Here is an 18,230-nt window from a genome sequence, read left to right as displayed (position 1 = left end):
CCCAGTTCAATTCAAAGGTATTCACCTTTCCTGTAAAATTGTGTTTTGCAATGACCTTCAGCAAAAGCAAAAGTCACTAGGAAAAGCAGGAACTGATCTAATGCGTCGTGGACAATTGTGTATAGTATGTTCAAGAGTAAGCAATGACCTTACAATAGTACTACTACTTTTTTATTTGACCGATGCTTTTATTTAAGGTGATTCACAATTTTTGAGATACAATTAGTTTCATGTGTTTCCCTAATTGGAGCAATGGCAGATGGTCACACCTCAAGGTCCGAAGTCCAAAGCCTTAACTACTGAACCACACTATTTGACAGTAGTATTACCCCTTGGTTAAAAAAAAATACAAATTTTGTGTACAGAAAAGCACTTCTGATACACTCAGTTAACTGACAGAGCTATAACTGAAGCCCATTATTTTAAGGAATTTCCTAGACAGAGCTAGGTAACACAGCTAGTTCCTAATTTTATTGTTTGCTCCTTAATATTAGGCTTGATATGTGATATGTGTTAAACTCCAGGGGCCTCATGCAGTATGTCGTGTGTAGAATTCACACTAAAACATGGTGTACGGACAAAAGTGGAAATGTGCATATGCACAAAAAAACTCAGATGCACAAAACGATGTGTAAGCCAATTTCCATGCATTAATTACCACAACATAAATCCCTGTCAGAGTGAAAAGTAATGCTTGTGCATGCGCCTAACGCCCCACCCTGACTCTTCCCAGAATTTTGCATGTTTTAATATGCAAATAAATATAAATAGCCTTTCCATTCAGTGTTCGGTTAAAAGACATTGGAAAAAGCATGTGAGAAAAAGAATTTCAGCAAATACGAAGTTGAGGCAAGGAAAAATATACTATTTGTTGGCTTTAAGAGTGGTATAAACAACAAAAGGAAGTCGATCGGGTAATACAGAGTGCGGAGAAACTCAAATGTTCAAGTTCAGAAAGTGCCCAAAATAAAAAAGAAGTGGTCAGATATCAAAGTCGTCGTAAAAACGTGAGTAGTTGGCCGCCATCTGAGTGTCATATGGAAATGTATTAGTGTACAGAGAAAAGAAAAAAAATAGGGACACAGTGAAAAAACGGTTAAATGTCCACTTCAGACTCATAGTTTATTTTGTCATTAAAGTAGAATGTCGTAAACTTAATCTGAAAATCAATGTTTAATTTACTAGAGTTTCTCAGATCCCATCGTAACTAAAGTGGCACGTTAAATGTTTTGTATACTATGTGTTCTTTCGATGTACTGTATGTGTGTGAATCACTACATGCTTCTTAAACGGGCTTTCTCTTACGCTGACAGGACACAGAATACATTATATTCATGATATTTCAACTCTCTGAACAATTTATATAAGATGTATACTTGATATCATTTTCATGATGATAGAAATTAAAGAATATACAGTATTAAACATATGGGCATGGTGGTGCAGTGGTAGCGATGAGCTAGAGCCCCATCCAAAGATTGTTCTTTCCTCCTGCAAGATGCTTGCTGCACTGTACATGACTCTTGATTAAATAATTTATTGCAGCAGTATTGTCTCTTTCAAATGTACTAACCCCCAATTCCTGTCCTTCTTTTTCTTTCTCCAAGTAACAAATCGCCACACAATCAGCTTTGTAATAAATGTCGAACCATCTGTAAGATTAGAATGTTGATTCTTCAAAACTTTTAAGGAACTTTGAAATATCGTTGTTGTACATGTTTAATTATTCCATCCATCTGTCAATCCAGGGTTGCGTCAGACCCAGCAAGCAAACAGCTCAAGGCAGGGACAATCCCTAAATGGGGCGCCAGCTCATTGCTACCACTGAGCCACCGCACCCTCACATGTTTAATTATTAACAATGTACATTATTTTAATGAAGTTAAAAATGTACCTGTATAATACAATATACATATTTTACTGCATTTCATCTTAAAAATGATATCAAGAGCTCCAAGAAGATAGCACTTGGAAATCTAAATTGACTTAGAAGCGGGTCATCATTTGTAAATATGCACTTTCTTCTATTGAATTGAATTGAATTCCTTTATTGTTATTGTATGGTACAATGAGATTCAATATACAAATCCTCCATAAACTTATTTTCCTATAAAATGATAAAATAATAATAATACGATAAAAGAATGAAAAATATACAATATGAAAGCATGTACATATAGCCATTTGAAAATGAAATGGCTCATAAAGTGGCTCAGGTTGTGCAATATTTTAACTGTAGTGCAATTTTTTAGTGAGGTAATTGTACTTATAAGTACAAACAGTTCTACCAGGAGCACTTGATGGACTGATTGAGTGCGTTTAGAGCTCTTGGGATGAAATTGTTTCTGAACCGCGAGGTCCCTAAAGGAAAGGCTCTGAAGTGTTTGCCATTTGGGGACTGTACAAAAAGACTGTGGGCATGGCTGAGGCAACATGTGCTAGATGCTGTATCCTGATAATCCTCTTTCTGATCAGCTGCTGTAGAGCTGTGATTCCCCACTCAGTGGGTTAAATTACTCTGAATGGTGCACTGAGAGTATCAACGCTAAAGCAGTTATAGTATTTGGAATAGTTTGACCATTCCGTGCACCATTATATGGTTACAGGTTGACTATAATCAGATGCCTGTAAATTAATAAACAATATACGGTTAATTTCAGTGTGTTTGATAAAGCCATGTCAGGGATGTGAATCTAAAAAATAAAGGGAAACCACACATGAACAGTAGCACTGCTTTGACGCTGGATGCTGCCAGTTTGCAAAACCGAGCTGAAAACTTGCGTATGTGATGGTTTGAGCTGGCGTGACAAAGTGCATGGCTTTACACCAAGTTAAGTTTTTATATATCACGATGTGAGTGTGGAAACAGGCTTTCATAACATTTTTGTGCATACGCACTGTTTATACATGAGGCCCTTATCCCCACATCCTTGGTTTAAACAGACATCAACTTACCTAAGCTTATACAGTAACTTCCCGAAACACCAGTGCCCTTCCAGATCAAATGACAAGGTACCCTAATGGTCCAGGTCTTATCTGTTCCAAAAGACAAAATGATGTCACCTTTATCAGATATATTTCCATATGTTAATTCAAGGAAATGGCTGAGAAGGACATTGTTTCAAGAATTTGGGATAATTCTATGAGAGAAGAAATCCTGGAAGGTGACATTTACACAAGACACCAAGCAAAATATGGACTTGACTGGATGGGTGCCACCATAGTCAGAGATTGGGTAAAACATTTTAAAGACATGAACAAAGACACTGGTTACCCAAAAACTACTTTACTGAGGGAAACAAATAAAATATCCACAAACTCCTTAGAAAGAGAGAGTTGATATTTGATACTCAGAAAAATGTCAGCAGAGGTTGGAATTGAGTATCATGTTTACAGATGGTTTGAACAGAGTTCTTCAACAGGGGATTTTCAAAGAGACCAGCCCTAGAGAGGGCACCAGTCCACTAGCAGGGAGTGCACCTATACAAACCACTATGCCAACCCTTGATGATTCTTTCAATTAAAAAAATAAACTGAAAGCTAAAAAAACAGATACTTGGCAAACGCAGCAGGTTCCAAAACTGAAACATGAGGCTGAAGGCTTATTTCAGTCTTCAGTTATCACAAATAGCTGAATAGGTCATAATTCAGATTTGGTAAAATTATTAGCAACAGTAGTTTGTGACGAGGAAATGGACAATGAGGAAAAGAACCCAGTAAACAAAAACAAGATAAAAAGCTACAATAGTAATAAGAGGAACAAGGAAACAGCATTAACAAATCTTCATGGAAGAATCCTTTAGCTTCCACTAATGTTAACAAAGAAGGCCAGAGAAAGTTTATAAAGTATTTTTTTTTGTTATAAAAACATTTATATTTCATTATATATTTACATGTATAAAGGTAAAATGACATAAGGAAGTGATCCAAATAATGACAGGCGCTAAGTTTTGATTAAGAAATTTGTTGCATAAATAGCAGCCACAGAGGTCCCCTAGGGGTTGTTTTGTGAGCTCCCTTGTAGCATTTAGAGGGCACTGAGATGATTAAAAGTTGAGCCACTAAAGCGGAGTACAGTTGTGATTCAGAAAAAGAAGTAAATTTAAAAACTCACTACAAGGAACTAAAAGACCGACATTTTTTATCACACTGTGCTTTTAGATTAACATTGCAGCAATTGCACAATATGTAAAAAGACAATGAGAACGTAGTAACTTAGTAAATGTCACACATGGGCTTGCTGAGCAAGAACAATTTACTGATTACAGGCCTGATAATAATCCTCAGAGTGACGCATAGGGAAGTCTACAGTCCTCCAACAGTTGTCTCATCTTTGATTGATTTTAATTTGATCTATTTTAAATTTGTTTTCAGATACTATTCTGAAGATCAGTGTCCAGAAGCTTTAAGAGGACCCAAAATTCTGAATTTTCATTCATCAGAACAAAAAGAAGGAAAATGTTTCAAGCCAAAAAGGAGAAATGATCCCAGTGTAAATGACCTAGAAAGAGGCCAATCCACTCCAGCATAGTGGCGAGTTTCAGGAAAGAGAGAGAGCTTTATTACCTGGTAAAGCAACCAGATAGTTGGGGATAGTGCATTGATTTCATGGTTTAAAAGAATGGGCACAATAAGAAGTCTATAATTTAATGTCAGTGCAAAGCTCTTATTAGTTGGGTTCAGTTGGTGAAATCTGGTGGAGTCTGTCATTTTAAGTGCTGACGGTCACTAGGAGGGAGATCTGTCCTATCAAGAAAGTGTAGAAGGGAAGAGCCAACTCTGAATGTCAACTCAGTCACATTGTAATCAGACAGATATTCTAAGCAGAACTTAGCAAAAGTGGGGTTGGGTAAATGAAATGATGAAAAACACAAAGTTCTTCAAAAGTTTTGCTTCCTGAGAAATCCTTGGTGATTATGAAAGACAGCTTAAGGGTGAATAAAAAACTCAGACAGACTTCATCATGTAGGAACTTGGAGAAACATAAAATGTGAAGAGTTTAAATGCCTTAACAATGCTGACACATTGCACTGGTTCAGTTGAGATAAAAATGTTTTGCTGCTGATTTTTCTTTGTACTTGGCACCTAATACTTCTCCTTTCCATGTCAAACAGGAATCAACCAAGTTTAATGGATTCCAGTTATCCTGACACCACTTTTATATTGTTGCAACATCCTGGTCAAACCTTTTGCCATCTTCATCACTGACTGCATCAAGGCTAACAAGGAAAAGTCCAAGTGTATTATGCCCAGGGGGCAAGAAAAATTAGAATGACTGGAAGAATAGATGTTGAGAAAAATTATAAATGCACAGGGTCTGAATCAGAAGAACAAAAAGCCAAAATACTGTAAGACAAGAACAAGGTGAAAAATTATTGCAAAGTTCAAAATAAGTAAAGAATCAAACACAAATTGATAAAAATGAAACACAAGAAAGGGTTTTGGAATCCGAGTAGTCGGATGAGGAAGTGAACCTAGAATGACCCTTTTATGCTGTTGAGAAATGACTGACAGGCTCACAATCTCTGAAGCCATGCCCCTTTAACACAGCTGAAGAAAAAAACAAAATGGTGGAGGAAAAAGGTCCAAATTGAAAATGAACTTTTCAAAAACCCCTATAACGAAATGCAACTCAATACTAGAGCCAGCAAATAATCTGTGAAAATGTACAAAAAGTCCCAGGATCCTCATAAAGTATGAATGCCGAAAATGAATCACTTTCTGTTGCATTTCACTGTTTTGTATGGTTGAAGCATATTATCACCCAACTTGTTTGCTGTTCTGTAGCTGCCAAGAAAATTCTCAACACCATCCTTGATTACCTTCCATGCGATATCCTCCAACCCCACTATGAGATCATCACACCACTTGTCACTGATGACGTGTCTGATTTGTTCATCACTTTCACAAAAATGTTCTTGAAGATGAGGCAAAAATGAGTTTGTTGGGTTGACAGGTGGTTTATGTGCCACACGTTTCTGCCCTTGAGCCAAATGCGCACGGAGCAGCAAGTTCTTTTTAATGTCATGAGAGTCTTCAGCATGGCTCTTTCATTCACAAATAAAACAATGAGACTTAGGATATCTGAGCTGCATTCCTAGTTGCAGTGCCACTACTTTTAGATCACCATAGATGTTCCAGTTAGACTGTATATGTAAACGTGTAAAAAGAGAGGAAATCACAGAAATAGGGAAATGCAATAAAATGGTAACTGATATGAACATTTTATGCTGGTTATGTGATCAGCAAAAAAAAATCCATAAGATATCCCAAAAGTGTTCAAGAAGTAAAATCTTGTTTGACGTAATCATAGAAAACCCAGCTGAAATAGAAGTTTTACCATAGCCATTGTTACAACTGTTTTACAATTAATAAATCATAGTGTACAATCACATAGGCAGATAATCAGGACATGATGTGTTAAGCAGAATAAATCAAGGACAGAGATGTAAGGCAAAAGGTGTGGTAGACGACTGGGGACCTTGCCCCACCAGGACGCCTGTAATAATAATAATAATAATTCATTACATTTATATAGCGCTTTTCTCAATACTCAAAGCGCTATCCACACAGGGAGGAAGCGAACCCACAATCTTCCGCAGTCTCTTTACTGCAAAGCAGCAGCACTACCACTGCGCCACCTGTGAGGACCTGTAGAAGGGAAGGACCGGGAAAGGGGAAGTATCTTCCCCGTGACACAAGAGGGCAGCCCCCCTGGATTGCATGGGGGCCTCGGAGCTTGGAAGCTCAACCCTGTGGGAGGCTGTGGCCACTGCCAGGGGGGTGCCTGAATGGTTCCAGAGCCATGGACTGCAGCACTTCCACCACACCAGGAAGTGCTGCAGGAAGGTCATCAGAGAGCACCTGGAGCACATCAGTGCATTATAAAAGGGTCCGCTTCACTCCATTCAGGGAGCCAGAGTCGGGTGGCAGAGGACAGAGCTTGCGAGAGAGGAGTGGAGGCGGCAGAAGCAAAAAGAACAGAAAATAGAAGAGAAAGAAAGTAAAGGACTGGGTATCTGTGAGCATTATTTTGTTGGTTTGTGCACTGCGTGTGCAGTTAAGGACTGTGCATTGTGCTGTGCAGAGGAAGAAGGACATTCTGAGTCTGTCTCTGTCTGTGTTCCGGGCGTCTTTCACAACATCAATACAAAAACATTTTGAAACCAAAGTGACAGAGAAGTTCCTAGACAATGGAGCAAACAAGGCCTAACCAAACTAACCTTTTTTTCTTTAAATGAAGCAGCAGTAATTTGTGATATTTAATAAGAATTTTCATCTAAGGCTTTGTTGTATACTAGGTGGGCCACTATTTTAAATAGCATCTTCATAACAATGCCACAAAAACATAAATGCAAAATGAGACAGCATGAAAAACATTACAAATTAGATTTTAAAATTCACAATAATAAATTATAAGATGGCAAAAATAACCAAAAAATGTTTTAACAGCCATAACCAGGCCAAGATTACATGATTTAGGGCTGCGTGCGTTTGGGATGATGGATCATTTTGAACCTTAAGTCAGCGGCATGGCCCATTAGCAATAAATTCATAAAGCTTATTGTTGGCATCCTTTCTTTCAAGGTGGCAAAGCCAAAGTGCAGAACTGTTGGCAGATTTTGCAAATGAGAGTCAATAATGTTCTACAATAAGCCACCATTTTAATTTTTATGCAAGCAAGATAATGATCGTGTAGAAATAAAATGAGCTTTATGGAAATCCTAGTCAACATTTCCTTTTTTGGGCAATAGAAGGATTTATCAAAGGTGCACAGTTCAGCCTGAAATGTATACTTTTAGTATGTAGGTGGTAACAGGACTACCACTTGGAGAAAAACCTCACAGACACACATAGAACTTACAAATTCTATTTGCACAGTGCCCAGGCTGATATTTGATCACAGGACTCTGGAGTTATGAATTAGTAGTGCTACTCACTGTGGTGGAATGCTGGCCCAAAATGAGTAAAGTGATATGAAAGCAATTTTAAAGAGTTTATGTTTTTCTTGAAAAAATATATGCAGTGGATTCAGAAAGCATTCACTTTTTCACATTTCACTATGTTGCAGCCTTATGCTAAAAATGTTTAAATTCTATTTTTCCCTCATCAAACTCCTCTTCTTCTTCACTCTAAAAAAGAGAAAAAGGGCTGTTTTGATTTAAGGTAATTTTAGTAGTTGTTATGAACTATATTAATATGTTTGTTCACCTAACGTAATTTTTTGCTTTACCTCAAATTGAAAATCCTTGCTGTCGCTTAATGTAACTTCTACTATTTAGTCTAAAGCAAAAAATTGCTTTGGAGACCTTGCTGGCTCTGACCCCTGTAATGTCACATCCGGGCTCGCACCAATGGCACAAGACCTACATGAGCCCGACCCCTTTGACTTCACTTCCTGTCTCCCCCTTTAAAAGCCTCCACCTTTTCCATATTCCCTCAGTTCTGTTTGGACTCGGTTTTGTGCACATCAGTGCTGTATTATTTTGAAAAGCAACTTTGCAGCCAGGAAACCAAACTATACGGGTGGCTGCCCCAAACCTTTATATGACTCTGCCTCGAGTTTGTGACTATATATATAAAATTTAAGTTGGCATTACAGTGAATACAATAATGGACAAAATTTTAATTTGAGTTCATTCATCCATTATCCAACCCGCTATATCCTAACTACAGGGTGACGGGGGTCTGCTGGAGCCAATCCCAGCCAACACAGGGCGCAAGGCAGGAAACAAACCCTGGGCAGGGCACCAGCCCACCGCAGTTAATTTGAGTTTTTAAAGAAATTTGGTTTGAGCTAAATACATTTTTTGCTTTTATTCAAGTTTTTGAAAAAGTTAAAACAAACTCAAATGAATTAAGTTTACTCAAATACTTTTTAAAATCTGAAAGAAATCAATTAAATTGTTTGTTACCTTGTGAAGGTAGAGAAAAGCCAAGCAAAATGACACCTTTTATTGGCTAACTAGAAAGATTACAATATGCAAGCTTTCGAGGCAACTCAGGCCCCTTCTTCAGGCAAGATGTAATCCTTGTGAAGTAATTTATTTAGGTTGATCCAACAAAACATTTTTTACAGTGTTCTTTCGGCTGCTCCCGTTGGGGGTTGCCACAGGGGATCATCTTCCTCCAAATCTTTCTGTCCTCTGCATTGCTGCTCTGTTACACCCATCACCTGCATGTCCTCTCTCACCACATCTATAAACCTTCGCTTAGGCCTTCCTCTTTTCCTCTTCCCTGGCAGCTCTATCCTTAGCATCCTTCTCCCAATATACCCAGCATCTCTCCTCTGCACATGTCCAAACCAACGCAATCTCGCCTCTCTGACTTTGTCTCCAACAAACAATGCTGAATATCCCGGACAGACAAGGCAAAAACAGGATTTTAAAAAGTTTTGCAAATCTATTAAAAATTAAAATATAACGTTGCTACAAGTATTCAGACCCTTTCATCAGTATTTGGTCAAAGCAATTTCTTTAGTCTGACGTGACAAGCTTCACACACCTGAATGCAAGGACTTTCTTCCATTCTTCCCTGCATATCATCCTAAGCTCTGTAAGGTCGGATGGACACCATAGGTTACTTTCAGGTCTCTCCAGAGGTTAGTAACTGAGTTCAAGCCTGGGGTCTATGCTTTCATTTTATGTTTAGGGTTCCTTTCCTGTCAGAAACTGAACCTTCAGTCCATTCTGAAGTTCAGAACAATATGAACTAGGTTTGGATTAAGGTTATTTCTGTCCTTTGCTCCTTTCAGATTTCAGTAAACTGCCACCACCATGCTCCACCACTAGAATGGTACTGTGAAGCTACCTGGTGTCCTTCAGACATGATATTTAGAAATGAAGCAACATGGCCCATTAGCAATAAATTCATAAAGCTTATTGTTGGCATCCTTCAAGGTGACAAAGCCAAAGTGCAGAACTGTTGGCAGATTTTGCAGATGAGAATCAATAATGTTCTGCAATAAGCTTCCGTTTTAATCATGTAGAAATGAAATGAGCTTTATGGAAAACCTAGTCAACATTTCCTTTTTTGAGCAACAGGGGGATTTATCAAAGGTACACAGCACACTTAGAAAGGTAATTTGCATTTGGTTTATGGTGAATGCTGCAATAAAGCCCTGAATGAGAACACATATGAGATATTGTGGCCTCCTGGCTGTACAACAAATGAAAAAAAAAACAAGCAGGTATGAGTTCAGCACGTCCGTGTGATCCGAAAGCTCAAAGACCCTGTAATCTTATAGTAAGGACAATTTCAGAACAACTGTTGTGCTCTGCTGTAAACTGAAGGCATCTAAAGATGATGACCAGCATAAAATATATAAAATCAGTTGTTTGAATAAAAATAGCTTTAGGACATCAAGGAAAAAAAAACAACACTGCTCACATTCAGTGCTAGCTGATGTTGTAAAAGTGTATTTATGTTCATCCGGGCTTATAACTTCTGCCTCCTGCTCATGTTTACAGCAGCAGCTCCACTAGGCTCATTTGCTACAATTCACCTGAAGAAATAAACATGTCATTAAGCTCAACTGGGATGACATTTGGTGCTTTGACAATTTTCATTTTTTCCTTTCCAGCTCAGCTCTTTTTAAAACACACTAGATGAAGTGATATCTAGTAAGAATACATTAAGTAGAAGAATAAATTTCCTATTATCGCTTGAAGTAACTGTGCCATATGCCATAAAATATAATTTGCTGATCCTAGTAGATTTGCTCAAACGTGTGAAAGAGGAGGATGGAAATCTTAACAAGACAACATCATGCTAGGGTAATTCCTTAAAGCAAAACCAAAGTTTGAAATGTTTCTAGAATAATACACAATGATATACAAATATTAGAGGAATGTTATGTTGAATTTGAGGTTTTTACCATTCACTGATTTCTTACATGAGCCAAGTATTTAAAAAACTGCAAAGGTTCTGTTGTGATGTGTCTGTCATTAAAGGAATATGCCGGATTGGAGGTATGTGTTTTAGATGTTATACTGTATTATATTAAAATATAACATAACCTACAAAAATCTGCTAAATTCAGGGTCGTAAGGGTCAGGAGCCAATGTCAGCAGCTTCAGAAACAAGGCAAAACCAGCCCTTTACAGACCACTGACACACACACACACACACTTGACCAATTGAGACTTTTAAATTAATCTAACATGAATGTCCTTGGGGTCCAAAAAAAATGAAAACAGAAAGACCACAGAATACTGGGGGTGGGGGCTGGGGGTCAGGGTCTGGGGGGTATGAGAGACTCATGCAGACTTGAGGAGAACCTAAAGACTTCACACTGTTAGCAAACTGACTCTGAATCTGTGAGGCAACGGTGTATGGCCAGGTGCAGAACAGGAATGGCAGGATGGGAAACAGCAAAAAATTGGGACACCAACTGGGACATCCTGTTTAATACCATGAGTCCAACACAAAATGGTGCCTTAAGGCAAAGTGAAAAGAGGCCACTTGGGCTCAAAACAGCAAAATAAGCTCTTTGGCTTCTCTAGAAAAGGGTCATTTCTTAGGGGGCTCCGCCCTGGAACGGGCAGGGCTAAGTCGTCCTCAACTGGGCAGTTTCTCAGAGCTGCAGGGAGAGAAGGAGAAGAGAATGTTAGTGGTGGCACCCACTCTTGCCCCGGTAGGTTATCACATACTTCTATCGAGCCCGTCAAGAGGTCCTCTGACATGTACCGTATGTATGGCAGGTGGTAAACATTGTGCCACTTAGCCTACCATATTATATTATATTATATTATATTATATTATATTATATTATATTATATTATATTATATTATATTATATTATATGCAGTTGATTCAGAAAGCATTCAGACCCTTTCGCCTTCTGCACACTTTGTTGTGTTCTATGTTTAATTTTAAATTAATACATTTGCCACTATTTCCTTTAAATCTACACTCAGTAATCTGTGATGACAAAATGAAAACAGAAAGGTTCACAAATTTATCAAAAACAGAAACCTCTATTTATATAAGTATTCTGACCCATAATTCAGTACTTTGTAGAAGCCCCTCTGACAGTAACAACAGAAAGTGCAGGGGTCTGAATACTGTCTGAATCCACTGTGTGTAATATAATATGATATAAGTACATTGAAAACATTTTACTATGAAGACCACAGATGTTAATAAGACAAGAAGAATGTTCTTCATTGTGAAGTTTCATATACTCTACCAACTAATTCCATTAAGCCTTTGGCATGTTCTGGGTAATTTCAAAGTGTGTTGATTTTCAATATAATTGTAATCTGTGTGCATTTAGATAGATAGATAGATAGATAGATAGATAGATAGATAGATAGATAGATAGATAGATAGATAGATAGATAGATAGATAGATAGATAGATAGATAGATAGATACTTCATTAATCCCAAGGGGAAATTCACATACTCCAGCAGCAGCATACTGATAAAGAAAATATTAAATTAAAGAGTGATAACAATGCAGGTATACAGACAGACAATATCTTTGTATAATGTTAACGTTTACCCCCCTGGGTGGAACTGAAGAGTCGCATAGTTGGGGGGGGGGGACGATCTTCTCAGTCTGTCAGTGGAGCAGGACAGTGACAGCAGTCTGTCGCTGAAGCTGCTCCTCTGTCTGGAGATGATACTGTTAAGTGGATGCAGTGGATTCTCCATTATTGACAGGAGCCTGCTGAGCGCCCGTTGCTCTGCCACGGGTGTCAAGCTGTCCAGCTCCATGCCTACAATAGAGCCTGCCTTCCTCACCAGTTTGTCCAGGCATGAGGCGTCCCTCTTCTTTATGCTGCCTCCCCAGCACACCACCGCGAAGAAGAGGGCACTCACCACAACTGTCTGATAGAACATCTGCAGCATCTTATTGCAGATGTTGAAGGATGCCAGCCTTCTAAGGAAGTATAATCAGCTCTGTCCTTTCTTACACAGAGCATCAGTATTGGCAGTGCAGTCCAATTTATCATCCAGCTGCACTCCCAGATATTTATAGGTCTGTACCCTCTGCACACAGTCACCTCTGATGATCACGGGGTCCATGAGGGGTCTGGTCCTCCTAAAATCCACCACCAGCTCCCTGGTTTTGCTGGTGTTCAGTTGTAGGTGGTTTGAGTCGCACTATTTAACAAAGTCCTTGATTAGGTTCCTATACTCCTCCTCCTGCCCACTCCTGATGCAGCCCACGATAGCAGTGTCGTCAGCGAACTTTTGCACGTGGCAGGACTCCGAGTTGTAGGCGCTACAGAAGTCCAGAAACATAATTCTTACAGCACCACTGCCTCTGTCCAAGTGGGACAGGGAGCGGTGTAGCATGTAGATGATGGCATCCTCCGCTCCCACCTTCTCCTGGTATGCAAACTGCAGAGGGTTGAGGGCGTGACAGACCTGTGGCCTCAGGTAGTGAAGCAGCAGCCGCTCCATGGTCTTCATCACATGCGACTTCCTAACGACAGGCCAGAAGTCATTCAGCTCACTAGGATATGATACCTTTGGGACAGGGGTGATGCAAGATGTTTTCCAAAGCCTCGGGACTCTCCTCTGTTCCAGGCTCAGGTTGAAGATGCGCTGTAGAGGACTCCCCAGCTCCAACTCACAGGCCTTCAGCAGTCATGGCGATACTCCATCTGGACCCGCTGCTTTGCTGGCACAAAGTCTCCTCAGCTCTCTGCTTACCTTTTTTTTTACCTTTTATACTTACAGATTTTATTCTGTTTGAAGGTCTTTCAGTTATCTGAGTTATATATTATAATATTTTGTGAAGAACAGAATACAAAAGCAATTCAAGTGTTTCCAGCCCATTTTATTTTAAATGGCCCAAAATAAAAATGCAATTACAAGATTTGGTTTTCTTAAGAAATATTCAGAAGGTATTACTGAAAATACAGGGTTGGATAAATGTAAAATTTTGGGTTATTTGTTACAATTCTCACAAAGGATACATGTACACCTATTGTTTCAAGGAGCCCACATACAGCTAATCATCATTTACCGGATCTCCTGAGAAGCTGACAAGAATGTGTTTGGAATTGGAGTTTTGTTTGTTAATTGATTCCAGGTCTCCTCACTCTAGACTGGATTAAGACAGTTCAATAATGGATGGGTAATGTTTCCCATACAAATGTTTGCTTGTTTACAAATTCTTCTACCCATCTGTTAAAAATTTGTACTAGTGATCAATCCTAGAAATAGTGCTTCTTTCAATAGATCTGCTGGGGTTAGGGTATGTGGTCAAGACGTTTCTGTGGAGGTTATGTAGCAAACCACTTCTGCATGTGTCCACTGTCACATAGGATGGACCAGGAGGGATCAAACTTGCAATATACATCAAATGATGCAAGACATCATCACCATGAAGCACAATGGTCCAACCTATTGATTGTCAAAACTTTAGTAAATTCTTAGAAAAAAAAAACAGTACTGAAATTCTCAAGAAAACCCAAATGGAAGGAGAAAGGTCCATGCGTTTATCAACAGCTTCCTGACACTTCATGTAATAGATTGCCCTGGCATCTGATGTGAGGGTTGGGACATCTAGGGCTGCTAGGCGGAGCTCTAGCCAGTTGGTCTCAGGAGTTTACTGGGGTTCTCATGACCCTGAATGTGGTCCAGGAGCTTTCCAAAGAAGGACTTCCCATAGAGATTCTAGAGGCCCCAACATTGAGAAACTGGAGTCAGGAGGATCCATGGAGACCAGAAGAGAGACAAAAGGATTGAGGAAGAGACTGGTTAACATAGGAAAGTGTGCCAGTCATGCTGCCAAAGAGATAAGTGACATATTGATTGGTCAGACCAGAGAAACTTAGGATTATTATGTTATTATGTTGCTGAATTACTCCTTTATTTTTTTTCTTTTATTAAAATAGACTCCTCTTTTATGCGCAATTTCTAGTCTCCTTGGCATATTTTGAGTTTACAGCCAGTTCAAGAGCACCACCTTAAGTTACATTATGTATGGTGCTGTTTGAAAATCTGTGAAGCCCACTTAAAGTTATTTAAATGTTACCGTTTAGCTACGAAATTCTCATTTAATAAAACCATCAAAAACTTATTCTCTTCTTACAGGAATACTCCTCCCAAAAATGCTATTTTTTATATGTTAGTGGTGATGGATGAAAAAGTTAATCTCGTGCTTTAATGCATTACAGAAAAAAATAAACTTTATTATATAATTGAAGCCAGTGGTGACAAATGTTGTGAAACAGTAAACTATGTGGAAAACACCCATAGATAAAAATCCAGTGTTACTCTACCACATAATGCACATGTCAGTTATCCAGTCGTATGCTTAAAAAATGTAAAACACATGCATTTTCTGATAAAATATTTTTAAAAAGATATTTCTGGAAAAATCAGCATCTTCAGATTTCATGCTCTCTCCAACCTCACTGAGGTTTACTGCTGGTATCTCCACATGCACGTCAATTTAGTTCGTTATTCTAACCTGAACGCATGGGTCTTGGGTCATCCTGCAATGAAGCATTCCAACAAGTTAATAAAATGGATACCGGTAAATATTATATTATTCTTTAATCAACCAGAAGGATATCTGTTAATATTTATCTGCAAAGGCAATGCTAAAAGGTTTTGTCTTCCTTTTTTGCATCTGCACTGGCCCACTCCCAATGCTCCCCATGCCTGGTTTGCTCTCACCTTTTATTCTTGGGGATTCACAATTAGGAGCAGAGTAGTAGCTTCACCATGGGGACAATTACTAAAGTTTAAGTCCAGCTGATAATGAATTCAACTATTACTTTCATATTGAATCAACACAGGCTGTTCATGTCTAAGGGAATCCCTTTATGTGGTTCTAAATCTTGATAGATCTGTAAACTTTAGAAATACATGCACACTTATCCATTGACTGTATCACATCCCATCTGGTTGTTTTTATGAAGACAGAGTATGTTTCAAATAAAGACTGGCCATAGACTGGGAAAATAAGGTGTTCTTCACTTCACTATCATGCTTCTTATAAGGTGCTCTTGGATCAGGTATTGGGTGTGACTGGTACTTTCCAACTGTCGTCCTGTCCTGGGGATTACCTGTGAAACCCATTTTAAGACACTACATAAACCATACGTGACCCTTACCCATTCATAACAATTGTGAATCACAACTCTACACAATCTACAGTCAGACAACACACGACTCTGGGACATGAACCTTAGTTTAGTCCATTCAACCTGTTGGCTTTTCAAACAGATAACTAATCCAAATGTATCCACCAGATTTTTACTTAAGGAAGGACTGAATTGCATGCAGGTCAGAATAATTCTGTATCCTGTTTTTCATGAGTGGAATATCCATCCATCCATCCATCCATCCATTTTCCAACCCACTGAATCCGAACACAGGGTCACGGGGGACTGCTGGAGCCAATCCCAGCCAACATAGGGCACAAGGCAGGAACCAATCCCAGGCAGGGAGCCAACCCACCACAGGACACACACAAACACACCCACACACAAAGTACACACTAGGGCCAATTTAGAATCGCCAATCCACCTAAACTGCATGTCTTTGGACTGTGGGAGGAAACCGGAGCACCCGGAGGAAACCCACGCAAACACGGGGAGAACAGTGGAATATAATAAAAAAAAAACTCATCCATTTTCAAAGGCCGCTCGCTCCTTTAAAATGCCTGGGGATGTTGCATTTTCAGGCATCAGGCAAAGACCAAACCTGGAAGCAGTGCTAGCCTATCACATACCTGGCTGCTACTGTTATGGTGTATCCAGGGTTTCATCCCTTGCTTAACTGTCTTTTCCTTGTCGTTTAAATGTTAGTTTGTAAGTTCTGGTTTCCCAGATGCTGCAGCTCTGGGTTTGGCACAAGAGCTTTGCTTCGACATTGATTTTTCTGAATTTTATGTTTGCGCGTTGTGGATTGTTCCTGTTTTACTTTGATATGCCTTTCTAAGCCAACCTTCCTGAAGTTATTTTGTACTAAATTCTTGTTTTGAGCTTTGCTTTTTGTAAATAAATCATCTTAAGTGTAAATTAACTTCATTTTTGTTATTGTGGGCCACAGGTTTTCACAGTTCCTTTGTCCTATTTCTGAGATTATAAAATTAAAGTTTTCTACCCCTTATGGTCCTGTGGAGTCTGAAAAGCCTGCTTCTTGAGTTTGAGGTAAGGCTTATTTTTCATTTCTAGATCACATTAGAAGCCTGAGACTAGATGTCTGAGGCAAAGCCTCATTTTAGGTTTGATTAGCTGTCAGAACATAACAAATGTTTTGATAGAGAATAAAGGACAAGAAGATGAAGTGCATGTAATTGAGTTGAAATTAGAAGTACAAATAATCAGGTTAAATATTAAATATTTAATCATTTTAAATCAGGTAGCTGAAACATAAATGTTATCTGTTACTGTGTCACATCCACATTTTAAGAGCCATGTGTGTAAAAATTTGCATTGTATATGTAATTATTTTTATTTTGAAATTAATTGTATATAATGTATGTTTTAAAAGAAATATGTCCACCAGACAAAAAATTAGTCACCCCTGGCTAAATCTTATTTAATAGCATGTAACTCCTCTGTGAGCCTGAAGAATAGCTGCAATTATGTCTGGCACTGACACAACCAGCTTGCAGATGTAGGCGACATGAATTTTCATCACTCTTCCAGCACCAAATCCCACAGTTCAGCCTTTCTTTAGATGTTCTTTTTTAGATCCACATCCCTGACGCGGCTTTATAAATACACTGAAATTAACCAGATATTGTTTATTAGTTTAATGCATCTGATTGTAATTAACCTGTAACAATATAATGGTCCACAGAATGGTCAAACTATTCTAAATACCATAGCTGCTTTAACGTTGTTACTCTCACTGCACCTTCTTCTCATTTCAGCAGCTCCCATTAGGGGTTGCCACAGCGGATCATCTTTTTCCATGTTACTCTCACTGCACCACTCAAGAGTATTTATATCACTGTATCTGAGTGTGGAATCATAGCTCTACAGCAACTGATCAGAAAGAGAATTATCGGTATACAGCATCAACCACACGCTGTCTCAGCCATGCTGTCTATTGAACTGCTCTCACACGGCAAACGCTTCAGAGCCTTTCCTCGCAGTTCAGAAACAGTTTCATCCCAAGAACTCTAAACGCACTCAACCTGTCCATCAAGTGCTCCTTGTAGAACTGTTTGTACTTATAAGTACAATTACCTCACTGTAAACTTGAGATACAGTTACAATATTGCACAACCTGAGCCACTTTATAAAGC

Source organism: Erpetoichthys calabaricus, chromosome 3, assembly GCF_900747795.2.
Source record: "Erpetoichthys calabaricus chromosome 3, fErpCal1.3, whole genome shotgun sequence".
In the NCBI taxonomy this organism is placed as follows: Eukaryota; Metazoa; Chordata; class Cladistia; order Polypteriformes; family Polypteridae; genus Erpetoichthys; species Erpetoichthys calabaricus.
Note: the sequence above shows the minus strand (reverse complement) of the source record.